Here is a 14,294-nt window from a genome sequence, read left to right on the forward strand (position 1 = left end):
GCCGAGCCTTCCACCCTTTACCAAGTATATAGATGCATTAATTAAATAAGATATATAGTGATATCCCAACAAGTAAACATGTTCCAACAAGGAACAACATCTCCATGATCCAACAAGGAACAAACTTCAATCTTCACCTGCAACTAACAACGTTATAAAAGGGGCTGAGCAAAGCGGTAACATAGCCAAACAACGGTTTGCTAGGACGAGGTGGGTTAGAGGCTCGGTTTTAACAATATGGGAGGCATGATAAACAAGTGGTAGGTATCGCAGCATAGGCATAGCAAAAGAGCGAGCAACTAGCAAGCAAAGATAGAAGTGATTTCGAGGGTATGGTCATCTTGCCTGAAATCCCACAAGGAAGAAGTACGAGTCCATGAAGAAGATATACGGAGTATACGAATGGGTCCTCACAAACGTGACGTTACCGGAACCAACCCGAAGAAGCAAACACCAGAAAGAAGCACACAACATAGTAAACAACCAACACATGAACATGGTATGATATGCGGGATGCGGTATGTGATGCATATGAAAGATTTGCAAGGGAATGAATGAACCTGGCCTCAACATGGAAATCCAAGTGTTCCACTGGAAAGGTAAGGTGATTTCGGTTGAAATCGATATAAAGATCACCGGAATCGGAGGCACAGTTTGGAAATGACAAGCAAAACAAATATGGCACCGGTCTGTGATAAACAACAAGTAGCCATCTAAATGCAACAAGTTAAACATGCTACAACACCCAAACATGGCAACAAAATACATGGCAGGGATCCATTCATGAAGCTTAACAAAAGATGAACACTGAGCTACGGCCAATTCATCAATTAACAGGTTCAAACAAGCATGGCAAAAGTGCAATTGGTAAACAGATTTCAGACTTAGTGAAATTAACACTTGTCTGGAATTTCATATCAGATAGCACAATTTGGAGCAAGAAAACTATATGCTACAGGAACTTAACATGGCAAAGTAAGGCATGGCATGGAGCTACTCAAAGAGCTTAACAAAAGTCCCTTAGTGACCTTGAGCCAAAAGGGATCAGAAAATACAATTGCAAGCATGTGAACATGGCAAAAAACATAATCAGGTCACAGACTTAGTGAAAAACTGGAGCATGCAAATCAGATATCAAGTAGGCATGTTTACGAGCTCGACGCACTCACTACAGAGCATGTCATGACAATATAAGCATACACCCATCAATAATACACATTATACAAGCTATAAATGGCAAGAACAACAACATAGCATGCACGGATCAACAACAACATCCTCAGCAAAATTGCTAACAAATAAACAATCTGCCAGGAATTACGAAATAGCAAAAGTATAGCTTGATTGACTCAAGCTAGGGTGCTCCATAATTGCAAACAAAAACATGGATGGATAGAGAACCACAAGATTAACAAATCATCCTTACTGATCATCCTCAAAAGAGGTACGGATCACTAGGAAACAACATGAACATATGGCATATTGATAAAAACAGATCAAGGACTTAGTAAAATTCTAAGTCCCTGAAATCAGCATTAACGAATGCACCACTTTGCAAGATTGTGATAGTCACCACACACATCACAAAAATACATGGATAGCACCTCTGGAAAGATGGCAAAGCATCTAACAAAACTCATGTAGAGCTCAGGGGCATATCATGCACATATTAATCATGGCAAAAATGACAAATAGCTATTTGGTGCAGCAGATCTAACAATTAACTCAAATAGCACTCTTCCAACAGCATTTCGGGCATCAAGATGAGCTCAAATGAAAATGATGCAATGAGATGAAATGATGTACTCTCTGAGGCGAACATTTTGATATGCTACACACGCAAAACGGAGCTACGGATGCAAAGTTACGACATGAAGAACATGGCCATTTGAAACTGGAAATCTCGAGGACTTGGTGAAATATAGACCTCTCCCGGATCTAGGGTTGGCACGGAATCCGAGGCGCAGATGGAGTTTGCCGGAGCACGACCGGAGACAGCGACGACGGTGGCTGGAAGACGCGGGATCTCGCCGGAGATGGCGGATCCGGGCCGGATCTCGCCGGATCCGACCGGATCCCGGCGCGGGGCGGCGTAGGGAGGACGGCGGCGACCGTGGCGCGGGGTAGGCGCTGGCGGAGTACGAGGCGGCGGCGCACTCCGGCGAGGTCGTCGCCGGGCGGCGCACGGCGGCCGGCACTGAAGGCGAGCGGCGACGCGGGGCTCGGGTGCCCGCGGGTGGCGGCGGCGGCGTCCCGGGCCGGGAGGGCCCGATCCGGGCCCCGGCGGCGGCGGAAGCGCGGCGACACTTGGCGCGAGGCCATTGGCGCGGACGGCGGCGGCGGGTTTGTCCGGCCGGGTCCGGACATGTCCGGCGCGGCGCGAGGGAAATTTAGGGTTAGAGGAAGGGGAAGACCCGGGATTTTTCGTGGGGGATCTTTATATAGGGGTAGAAGGAGCTAGGAGAGTCCAAATGAGGTGCGGTTTTCGGCCACGCGATCGTGATCGAACGACCGAGATGATGGAGGAGGTTTAGGTGGGTTTTGGGCCACTTTGGAAGGGTGTTGGGCTGCAACACACACGAGGCCTTTTCGGTCCCTCGGTTAACCGTTGGAGTATCAAACGAAGTCTAAATGGCACGAAACTTGACAGGCGGTCTACCGGTAGTAAACCAAGGCCGCTTGGCAAGTCTCGGTCCAATCCGGAAATGTTTAACCCCCACACACGAAATGAAGGAAGAAAGGACCACCGGAGGAGATAGGAGCGCCGGAATGCAAAACGGACAACGGGGAAAATGCTCGGATGCATGAGATGAACATGTATGCAAATGAAATGCACATGATGACATGATATGCAATGCATGACACGCAAGCAATGACAAGGCAACAACAACAAATAACTGGAGGACACCTGGCACATCGGTCTCGGGGCGTTACATTTGTATACATTAATTGAGTTTTCTATGCATTCATGTGCATAATTCAAATTTGAACTATAGGCACATGCTCTAATGCATATAAATTGGTTGAAAATTCAAATCTGTGTCCTTGGTTGCATGCTTAGGTCCCATGCAAGAAATGAGAATGAATGTCAAACACCCTGTCACCGTCACTCGGCCGCAAACATTGAGATACCTGGTTTCTAAATTCTAGTAAATTGAAAACTCGTCTGAAATTCATGAAACTTGGCATGCTATCATGGAGCGGCATCAACATGCCGTGGTAAAATTATTGACCCATTTGGGGCAGGTTTGGGGATATGCTTCTCACAAACCAGAGCTTCTCACAACGAGCCCGATGGTTTCGGTAGGGAACGTCCCACCTTTGGGCACAAAACGATATCCATTGCCTCTTATTGCTTTCAAAAAATTTCTCATGTCAACATAGAACAACAAGAGTGTTGTGTCAATTTTTGGGATTTTTGGGGGTTCGTTTGGACATTTTTATGCATTAATTGAGTTTTCAATGCATTTATGTGCATAATTCAAATTTGAACTACATGCACATGCTCTAATGCATATAAATTGGTTGAAAATTCAAATCCGTGTCCTTGGTTGCATGCTTAGGCCCCATGCAAGAAATGGGAATGAATGTCAAACACCCTGCCACCGTCACTCGTCCGTAAACATTGAGATACCTGGTTTTTAAATTCTAGTAAATCCAAAACTCGTCTGAAATTCATGAAACTTGGCATGCTATCATGGAGCGGCATCAACATGATGTGGTAAAGTTTTTGTCCCATTTGGGGCAGGTTTGGGTATATGCTTCCCACAAACTAGAGCTTCTCACAACAAGCATGATGGTTCTGGTAGGGAACGTCCCACCTTTGGGGACGAAACGATGTCCATTGCCTCTTATTGCTTTCAAAAAATTTCTCGTGTCAACATAGAACAACAGGAGTGTTGTGTCAATTTTTGGGATTTTTGGTATTCGTTTGGACATTTTTATGCATTAATTGAGTTTTCAATGCATTTATGTGCATAATTCAAATTTGAACTACATGCACATGCTCCAGTGCATATAAATTGGTTAAAAATCAAATATTTGTCCTTGGGTGCATGCTTAGGTCCCATGCAAGAAATGGGAATGACTTTCAAACACCAGGGCATTGTTGATTGCTGGCAAAACGTTGAGATACTTTGTTTTTAAATTTTAGGAAATCCAAAACTCATCTGAAATTCATGAAACTTGGCATGCTATCATGAAATGCCACCTGACATGCTATGGTATTTTTCGTGTCCATTTTGAGAGAAGGCGAAATAGAATAACAGCCAACAAAGGCATTTTGAAAAAATAGCTGCCACTTTAATATCTCAAACGTTTGTATAATTCAAACCGTGTGTGTTCTGTTAATCATTCACGTGACGCCACGTGTCCTAGTTTTAATGGCTATAGGTTTTAATGGCTCTTGATCGCAAACGTTTTAGATAGAACACCCGTCTGCAAAGTGAGAACAAGATTTGTGCATCTCTTCAACGCAAACGGTTCTTTTGGATGACCCGTGTGCAACCACTTACAAACAATTTGGTAAGATTTGCATATGTCATATTGGGTATGTTGCCATTTGTCAAACTGGAAAGAATGACATTTGTTGATCTAGTAACACTGCCATTTGTCAACCTTGTAACAGTGCAATTTGTCAAAATATGAAGCTAAAAATCACTAGCAGTATCTAATTTTTGCAACTAAAATTCAGTAATTAATCATAGATGTGATACGTCTCCAACGTATCTATAATTTTTGATTGCTCCATGCTATATTATCTACTATTTTGGACATTATTGGGCTTTATTATCCACTTTTATATTATTTTTGGGACTAACTTATTAACCGGAGGCCCAACCCAGAATTACTGTTTTTTTTGCCTATTTTAGGGTTTCGAAGAAAAGGAATATCAAACGGAGTCCAAACGGAATGAAACCTTCGGGAACGTGATTTTCTCACCGAATACAACTCAGGAGACTTGGACCCTACGTCAAGGCACGTAACAGGAGGCCACGAGGTAGGGGGGCACGCCCTACCCTACCAGGCGCGCCCCCACCCTCGTGGTCCCCTGTTGCTCCACCGACGTACTTCTTCCTCCTATATATACCCACGTACCCCCAAACAATCAGATATGGAGCCAAAACCCTAATTCTAACGCCGTAACTTTCAGTATCCACGAGATCCCATCTTCGGGCCTGTTCCGGAGCTCCGCCGGAGGGGGCATCGATCACGGAGGGCTTCTACATCAACAACATAGCCTCTCCGATGAAGTGTGAGTAGTTTACTTCAGACCTACGGGTCCATAGTTAGTAGCTAGATGGCTTCTTCTCTCTTTTTGGATCTCAATACAATATTCTCCCCCTCTCTTGTGGAGATCTATTCGATGTAATCTTCTTTTTGCGGTGTGTTTGTTGAGAACGATGAATTGTGGGTTTATGATCAAGTCTATCTATGAATAATATTTGAATCTTCTCTGAATTCTTTTATGTATGACTGGTTATCTTTGCAAGTCTCTTCGAAATATCAGTTTGGTTTGGCCTACTAGATTGATTTTTCTTGCAATGGGAGAAGTGCTTAGCTTTGGGTTCAATCTTGCTGTGTCCTTTCCTAGTGACAGTAAGGGCAGCAAGGCACATATTGTATTGTTGCCATCGAGGATAACAAGATGGGGTTTTCTTCATATTGCATGAGTCTATCCCTCTACATCATGTCATCTTGCTTAAGGCGTTACTCTGTTTTAACTTAATACTCTAGATGCATGCTGGATAGCGGTCGATGAGTGGAGTAATAGTAGTAGATGCAGGCAGGAGTCGGTCTACTTGTCTCGGTCGTGATGCCTATATACATGATCATACCTAGATATTCTCATAACTATGCTCAATTCTGTCAATTGCTCAACAGTAATTTGTTCACCCACCGTAGAATACTCATGCTCTCGAGAGAAGCCACTAGTGAAACCTATGGCCCCCGGGTCTATCTTTATCATATCAATCTCCTACTACTTAGTTATTTACTTTTCTATTTACTTTGCTTTTATTTTACTTTGCATCTTTATCATAAAAATACCAAAAATATTATCTTATCATATCTATCAGTTCTCACTCTCGTAAGTGGCCCTATAGGGATTGACAACCCCTATTTGTGTTGGTTGCGAGGATTTATTTGTTTTGTGCAGGTACGAGGGACTCGCGTGTAGCTTCCTACTGGATTGATACCTTGGTTCTCAAAAACTGAGGGAAATACTTACGCTACTTTGCTGCATCATCCCTTCCTCTTCGGGGAAAACCAACGCAGTGCTAAAAGAGGTAGCAAGAAGGATTTCCGGCGCCGTTGCCGGGGAGGTCTACGCAAAAGTCAACATACCAAGTACCCATCACATACCCTTATCTCCCGCATTACATTATTTGCTATTTGCCTCTCATTTTCCTCTCCCCCCAATTCACCCTTGCCATTTTATTCGCCCTCTCTCTCTCTATCCTCCCTCTCTTTCTCTATTTGCCCCTTTTTGTCCGCTTGCTTTTTGTTTGCTTGTGTGTTAGTTTGCTTGCTTGTCACGATAGCTCAAGATAATACTAAATTGTGTGACTTCACCAATACCAACAACAATGATTTTATTAGCACTCCGATTGCTCCTCTTACCGATGCTGAATCTTGTGAAATTAATACTTCTTTGCTGAATCTTGTCATGAAAGATCCGTTCTCCAGCCTTCCTAGTAAAGATGCCGCTACCCATCTTAATAGCTTCGTTGATTTGTGTGACATGCAAAAGAAGAAAGATGTGGATAATGATATTGTTAAATTGAAGTTATTTCCTTTTTGTCTTAGAGATCATGCTAAAGCTTGGTTTTCGTCTTTGCCTAAAAATAGTATTGATTCATGGAACAAGTGCAAAGATGCTTTTATCTCTAAGTATTTTCCTCCCGCTAAGATCATCTCTCTTAGAAACCATATTATGAACTTTAAGCAACTTGATCATGAACATGTCGCACAAGCTTGGGAGACAATGAAATTAATGACACGTAACTGCCCTACTCATGGTTTAAATTTGTGGATGATTGTTCAGAATTTTTATGCCCGATTGAATTTTGCTTCTAGAAATCTTTTAGATTTGGCTGCGGGAGGCACTTTTATGGAAATCACTTTAGGAGAAGCTACTAAACTCCTAGATAATATTATGGTTAATTATTCTCAATGGCATACTGAAAGATCTACTAATAAAAAGGTGCATGCGATAGAAGAAATTAATGTTTTGAGTGGAAAGATGGATGAACTTATGAAATTATTTGCTAATAAGAGTGTTTGTTCTGATCCTAATGATATGCCTTGTCTACTTTGATTGAGAATAATAATGAATCTATGGATGTGAATTTTGTTGGTAGGAACAATTTTGGTAACAATGCGTATAGAGGAAATTTCAACCCTAGGCCTTATCCTAGTAATTCCTCTAATAATTATGGTAATTCCTACAACAATTCTTATGTAAATTACAATAAGATGCCCGCTGATTTTGAATCTAATATTAAAGAATTTATTACTTCGCAAAAGAATTTTAATGCTGTGATTGAAAAATTGCTTAAGATTGATGATTTGGCTAGGAACGTTGATAGAATTGCTCTTGATGTTGATTCTTTGAAACTTAGTTCTATTCCACCTAAGCATTATATCAATGAGTCTCTCAAAGCCATGAGAATTTCCATTGGTGAGTGCAAAGAAAGAACCGCTAGGATGCGTGCTAAGAAAGATGCCTTTATAAAAGCGTGTTCTTCTAGTTCCTATGAAAATAATGATGAAGATTTAAAAGTTATTGATGTGTCCCCTATTAAATCTTTGTTTTGCAATATGAATCTTGATAATGATGGGACTGAATATGATCCACCTTTACCTAGAAGGCATTCCAAGAATTCTGAATCTTTTGATCTTGATGCTAAATTTGATAAAAGTGGGATTGAAGAAATTAAAACCCTAGATGTTGCTAAACCAACTATTATGGATTTCAAGGAATTTAACTATGAAATTTCTCTTTGATTGATTGTATTTCCTTGTTGCAACCCATGCTAACTTCTCCTCATGCTTATAGTCAAAATAAAGCGTTTACTAAACATATCGTTGATGCCTTGATGCAATCTTATGAAGAAAAACTTGAATTGGAAGTTTCTATCCCTAGAAAACTTTATAATGAGTGGGAACCAACTATTAAAATTAAAATTAAAGATCATGAATGCTATGCTTTATGTGATTTGGGTGCTAGTGTTTCCACGATTCCAAAGACTTTGTGTGATTTGTTAGGTTTCCGTGATTTTGATGATTGCTCTCTAAACTTGCACCTTGCGGATTCCACCATTAAGAAACCTATGGGAAGAATTAATGATGTTCTTATTGTTGCAAATAGGAATTATGTGCCCGTAGATTTTATCGTTCTTGACATAGATTGCAATCCTTCATGTCCTATTATTTTTGGTAGACCTTTCCTTAGAACGATTGGTGCAATTATTGATATGAAGGAAGGAAATATTAGATTCCAATTTCCGTTAGGCATGGAACACTTTCCTAGAAAGAAAATTAAATTACCTTATGAATCTATTGTGAGAGCCACTTATGGATTGCCTACCAAAGATGGCAATACCTAGATCTATTCTTGCTTGTTATGCCTAGCTAGGGGCGTTAAACGATAGCGCTTGTTGGGAGGCAACCCAATTTTATTTTTGTTCCTTGCTTTTTGCTCCTGCTTAGTAATAAATAAATTATTTAGCCTCTGTTTTGGTTGTGTTTTTGGTGTTTAATTAGTGTTTGTGTCAAGTAGAACCGTTGGGAAGACTTGGGGAAAGTCTTGTTGAACTTGCTGTAAAAAACAGAAACTTTAGCGCCCACGAGAACTGCTGTAATTTTTATTTGGAAAGTGCTATTTAGTTATTTTTTTGAAGATGATTAATAGATAAATTCCTCATGTCCAGAAATTTATTTTAGATTTTTGGGGTTCCAGATCTTGCGCTAGCTACAGATTACTACAGACTGTTCTGTTTTTGACAGATTCTGTTTTGCGTGTGTTGTTTGCTTATTTTGATGAATCTATGGCTAGTAAATTAGTTTATAAACCATAAAGAAGTTGTAATAAAGTAGGTATAACACCCATATAAATAAATAATGAGTTCATTACAGTACCTTGAAGTGGTCTTTTGTTTTCTTTCGCTAACGGAGCTCACGAGTTTTCTACTTTAAGTTTTGTGTTGTGAAGTTTTCAAGTTTTGGGTAAAGATTTGATGGATTATGGAACAAGGAGTGGAAAGAGACTAAGCTTGGGGATGCCCATGGCACCCCCAAGATAATCTAAGGACACCTAAAAGCCAAAGCTTGGGGATTCCCCGAAAGGCATCCCCTCTTTCGTCTACTTCTATCGGTAACTTTACTTGGAGCTATATTTTTATTTACCACATGATATGTGTTTTACTTGGAGCGTCTTGTATGATTTGAGCCTTTGCTTGTTAGTTTACCACAATCATCCTTGCTGTACACACCTTTTGAGAGAGCCATACATGATTTGGAATTTGTTAGAAAACTCTATGTGCTTCGCTTATATCTTTTGTGTTATATAATTTTGCTCTAGTGCTTCACTTATATCTTTTAGAGCAGGGTGGTGGATTTGTTTTATAGACACTATTGATCTCTCATGCTTCACCTAGATTATTTTGAGAGTCTTAATAGCATGGTAATTTGCTTAAAATCCTAATATGCTTGGTATGCAAGATTAATAATAAAAAATTCTCTTATAAGTGTGTTGAATACTATGATAAGTTTGATACTTGATAATTGTTTTGAGACATGGAGATGGTGATATTAAAGTCATGCTAGTTGAGTAGTTGTGAATTTGAGAAATACTTGTGTTGAAGCTTGTGATTCCCGTAGCATGCACGTATGGTGAACCGTTATGTGATGAAGTCGGAGCATGATTTATTTATTGATCGTCTTCCTTATGAGTGGCGGTCGGGGACGAGCGATGGTCTTTTCCTACCAATCTATCCCCATAGGAGCATGCGCGTAATACTTTGCTTTGATATCTTGTTTTTGCAATAAGTATATGAGTTCTTTATGACTAATTTTGAGTCCATGGATTATACGCACTCTCACCCTTCCACCTTTGCTAGCCTCTCTAATACCGCGCACCTTTCGCCGGTATCAAACACCCACCATATACCTTCCTCAAAACAGCCACCATACCTACCTATTATGGCATTTCCATAGCCATTCCGAGATATATTGCCATGCAACTTTCCATCGTTCCATTTATTATGGCACACTCCATCATTTTCATATTGCTTAGCATGATCATGTAGTTGACATAGTATTTGTGGCAAGGCCACCGTTCATAATTCTTTCATACTTGCCACTCATGCATCATTGCATATCCCGGTACACCGTCGGAGGCATTCATATAGAGTCATATCTTGTTCTAAGTATCGAGTTGTAAGCAAGTTGGATGCACACCCACTTAGTTCTTTTTCAGCTTTCATATACTTATAGCTCTAGTGCATCCGTTGCATGGCAATCCCTACTCACTCACATTGATATCTATTGATGGGCATCTCCATAGCCCATTGATACGCCTAGTTGATGTGAGACTATCTTCTCCCTTTTTGTCTTCTCACAACCACCACTCTATTCCACCTATAGTTCTATATCCATGGCTCACGCTCATGTATTGCGTGAAGATTGAAAAAGTTTTGAGAATGTAAAAAGTATGAAACAATTGCTTGGCTTGTCATTGGGGTTGTGCATGATTTAAATATTTTGTGTGGTGAAGATAGAGCATAGCTAGACTATATGATTTTGTAGGGATAACTTTCTTTAGCCATGTTATTTTGAGAAGACATAATTGCTTTGTTAGTATGCTTGAAGTATTATCACTTTCTATGTCATTATGAACTTTTCTCTTGAATCTTTCGGATCTGAATATTCATACCACAATTAAGAAGAATTACATTAAAATTATGCCAAATAGCACTCCGCATCAAAAATTCTGTTTTTATCATTTACCTACTCGAGGACGAGCAGAAATTAAGCTTGGGGATGCTTGATACGTCTCCAACGTATCTATAATTTTTGATTGCTCCATGCTATATTATCTACTGTTTTGGACATTATTGGGCTTTATTATCCACTTTTATATTATTTTTGGGACTAACTTATTAACCGGAGGCCCAGCCCAGAATTGCTGTTTTTTGCCTATTTTAGGGTTTCGAAGAAAAGGAATATCAAACGGAGTCCAAACGGAATGAAACCTTCGGGAACGTGATTTTCTCACCGAATACAACTCAGGAGACTTGGACCCTACGTCAAGGCATGTAACAGGAGGCCACGAGGTAGGGGGGCGCGCCCTACCCTACCAAGCGCGCCCCCACCCTCGTGGGCCCCCTGTTGCTCCACCGACGTACTTCTTCCTCCTATATATACCCACGTACCCCCCAAACAATCAGATACGGAGCCAAAACCCTAATTCCACCGCCGTAACTTTCTGTATCCACGAGATCCCATCTTCGGGCCTGTTCCGGAGCTCCGCCAGAGGGGGCATCGATCACGGAGGGCTTCTACATCAACAACATAGCCTCTCCGATGAAGTGTGAGTAGTTTACTTCAGACCTACGGGTCCATAGTTAGTAGCTAGATGGCTTCTTCTCTCTTTTTGGATCTCAATACAATATTCTCCCCCTCTCTTGTGAAGATCTATTCGATGTAATCTTCTTTTTGCGGTGTGTTTGTTGAGATCGATGAATTGTGGGTTTATGATCAAGTCTATCTATGAATAATATTTGAATCTTCTCTGAATTCTTTTATGTATGACTGGTTATCTTTGCAAGTCTCTTCGAAATATCAGTTTGGTTTGGCCTACTAGATTGATCTTTCTTGCAATGGGAGAAGTGCTTAGCTTTGGGTTCAATCTTGCGGTGTCCTTTCCCGGTGACAGTAAGGGCAGCAAGGCACATATTGTATTGTTGCCGTCGAGGATAACAAGATGGGGTTTTCTTCATATTGCATGAGTCTATCCCTCTACATCATGTCATCTTGCTTAAGGCGTTACTCTATTTTAATTTAATACTCTAGATGCATGCTGGATAGCGGTCGATGAGTGGAGTAATAGTAGTAGATGCAGGCAGGAGTCGGTCTACTTGTCTCGGACGTGATGCCTATATACATGATCATACCTAGATATTCTCATAACTATGCTCAATTCTATCAATTGCTCAACAGTAATTTGTTCACCCACCGTAGAATACTCATGCTCTCGAGAGAAGCCACTAGTGAAACTATGGCCCCCGGGTCTATCTTTATCATATCAATCTCCTACTACTTAGTTATTTACTTTGCTATTTACTTTGCTTTTATTTTACTTTGCATCTTTATCATAAAAATACCAAAAATATTATCTTATCATATCTATCAGTTCTCACTCTTGTAAGTGGCCCTATAGGGATTGACAACCCCTATTTGCGTTGGTTGCAAGGATTTATTTGTTTTGTGCAGGTACGAGGGACTCGCGCGTAGCTTCCTACTGGATTGATACCTTGGTTCTCAAAAACTGAGGGAAATACTTACGCTACTTTGCTACATCATCCCTTCCTCTTCGGGGAAAACCAATGCAGTGCTAAAAGAGGTAGCAATATGGAGGCGAGGAGGCATGTTCAGTCAGGCGTGCAGCGAGCTGTGCAGTACTATTCAATTTGACAGCGGGCGGCGCAGTTCCTGATACAGATTTAATGCAGATGAGGGAGAGCGTAGCAGTTCCCGAAATGTTGAACGGCAAATGATGCATCCTGCTTCAATTAGCATTGTGAATGCATGAGGGAAGTAATGGGAGGGGGACTAAGAAAAGAGGCAGCACGATGTGAATGCAACACAGTTTGCACTCATATAAAGGCGCCCCTCCATTCCAATGCATCTACCACATCGTACGCACCTAAGCATTTTCCTAAACACCTACACTAAGCCCAAAAGTGCTCACTCCAGACCCATGGCGGTAATGCGCGTGAGTGGCCAGCGGCTGTGCCAAATGGTCCACGACGCCGGCCTGCGGCTTGGCACTGAGGATCGTCTCCAGACGGTGTTGGCGACCAGCTGGTGGATGGCCGCCGTCGACGCTAGATAGGACTAGTAGTTGGACCAGATGATCGTTGCCACCACCAACAAGTTCACCATCGTCAAGAAGCTTGCAGACGACATCGTCGTACTCCTCCAGCCCGCGCGGCTGAGCTCCTCATTGCGTGCCACCCTAATCGGCCTCGATGGTCGGAACCTCTTCCAAGCACGGGTGGCCCTGCGACTGCTTGCTGACGCCACGAAGAATGTCCACCTGGAGGTCGCGCTCGCTGCAAGGCACCTCGCCCTGCAAGAATTCGTCGACCTACACATCCACTTGTACGAGCAAATCGTGTACATATGTATCTACAAGGCCAGTGAGGACGCTATGACGTTGGCCTTCTTCAACCGGCTGGAAGCCTTGGGTGCCTTTACTGAGAAGCACCTTGACCTCGCCACAAAATTCTTCGCTCCTTAGCTGCCGGTCAGTGGCCTGGCGCACTGAGTTGAGGAGGACGAGGTTGTACGTTGATTGATGCATCTTTCTTCTTGCCTCCTGTAACCACCACTATGATCGCATCATCGTGGCCTTAATTCTTATTGTGCTATTGCATTCTTGTTCCAGTCAATACAGACATGTGCGATCCCTTTGCTTAACTATATGCATCACTGTAACTAGTACTCCATCCGTCAATTTATAAGTTGTGCTACCGGTGTTTGGGGCCGGCGCACGACACAATAAGCACACCCACGACGACACATACAGAGAGGACATCCAGTGGTTCCAATGGCGATCCCCGTGGCTCCAATCGCGCTCCCAGTGGCCGATGACGACAATGGCAGGCAGTTCACCATGCATCACGTAGTGGACACCCATGTGAGGGGGAAGGCCCTCTCGGTGGTGTACACGAACGATCCGGTCTCGGTGGAGAGCTCCATCCAAACTATGGAGCAGTTCCTTGCCGAGGACAAGTACCAAGTGGTCGGCTTCGACCCGAGTACACCATCGGTCATGCCGGGCACATTCACGGGGGACGTGGCATTGACCATTGGGCGACAATAGTCGATCATCCGGGTGCCCGATAAAGGATGCAAAGAGGGATCCAACAACAGCAAGGACCAGCTTCCCTACCGATAGCTCATCTAATAGAACTCCCAAGTTAACTGTGTTGAGGCTTGAGTAGTCATCAGATGGGTGACCGGATGGGAAGTGGCCTCGATGTTAAATTAACTGATGTGATGGGTCA

Source organism: Triticum aestivum, chromosome 7A (assembly GCF_018294505.1).
Source record: "Triticum aestivum cultivar Chinese Spring chromosome 7A, IWGSC CS RefSeq v2.1, whole genome shotgun sequence".
In the NCBI taxonomy this organism is placed as follows: Eukaryota; Viridiplantae; Streptophyta; class Magnoliopsida; order Poales; family Poaceae; genus Triticum; species Triticum aestivum.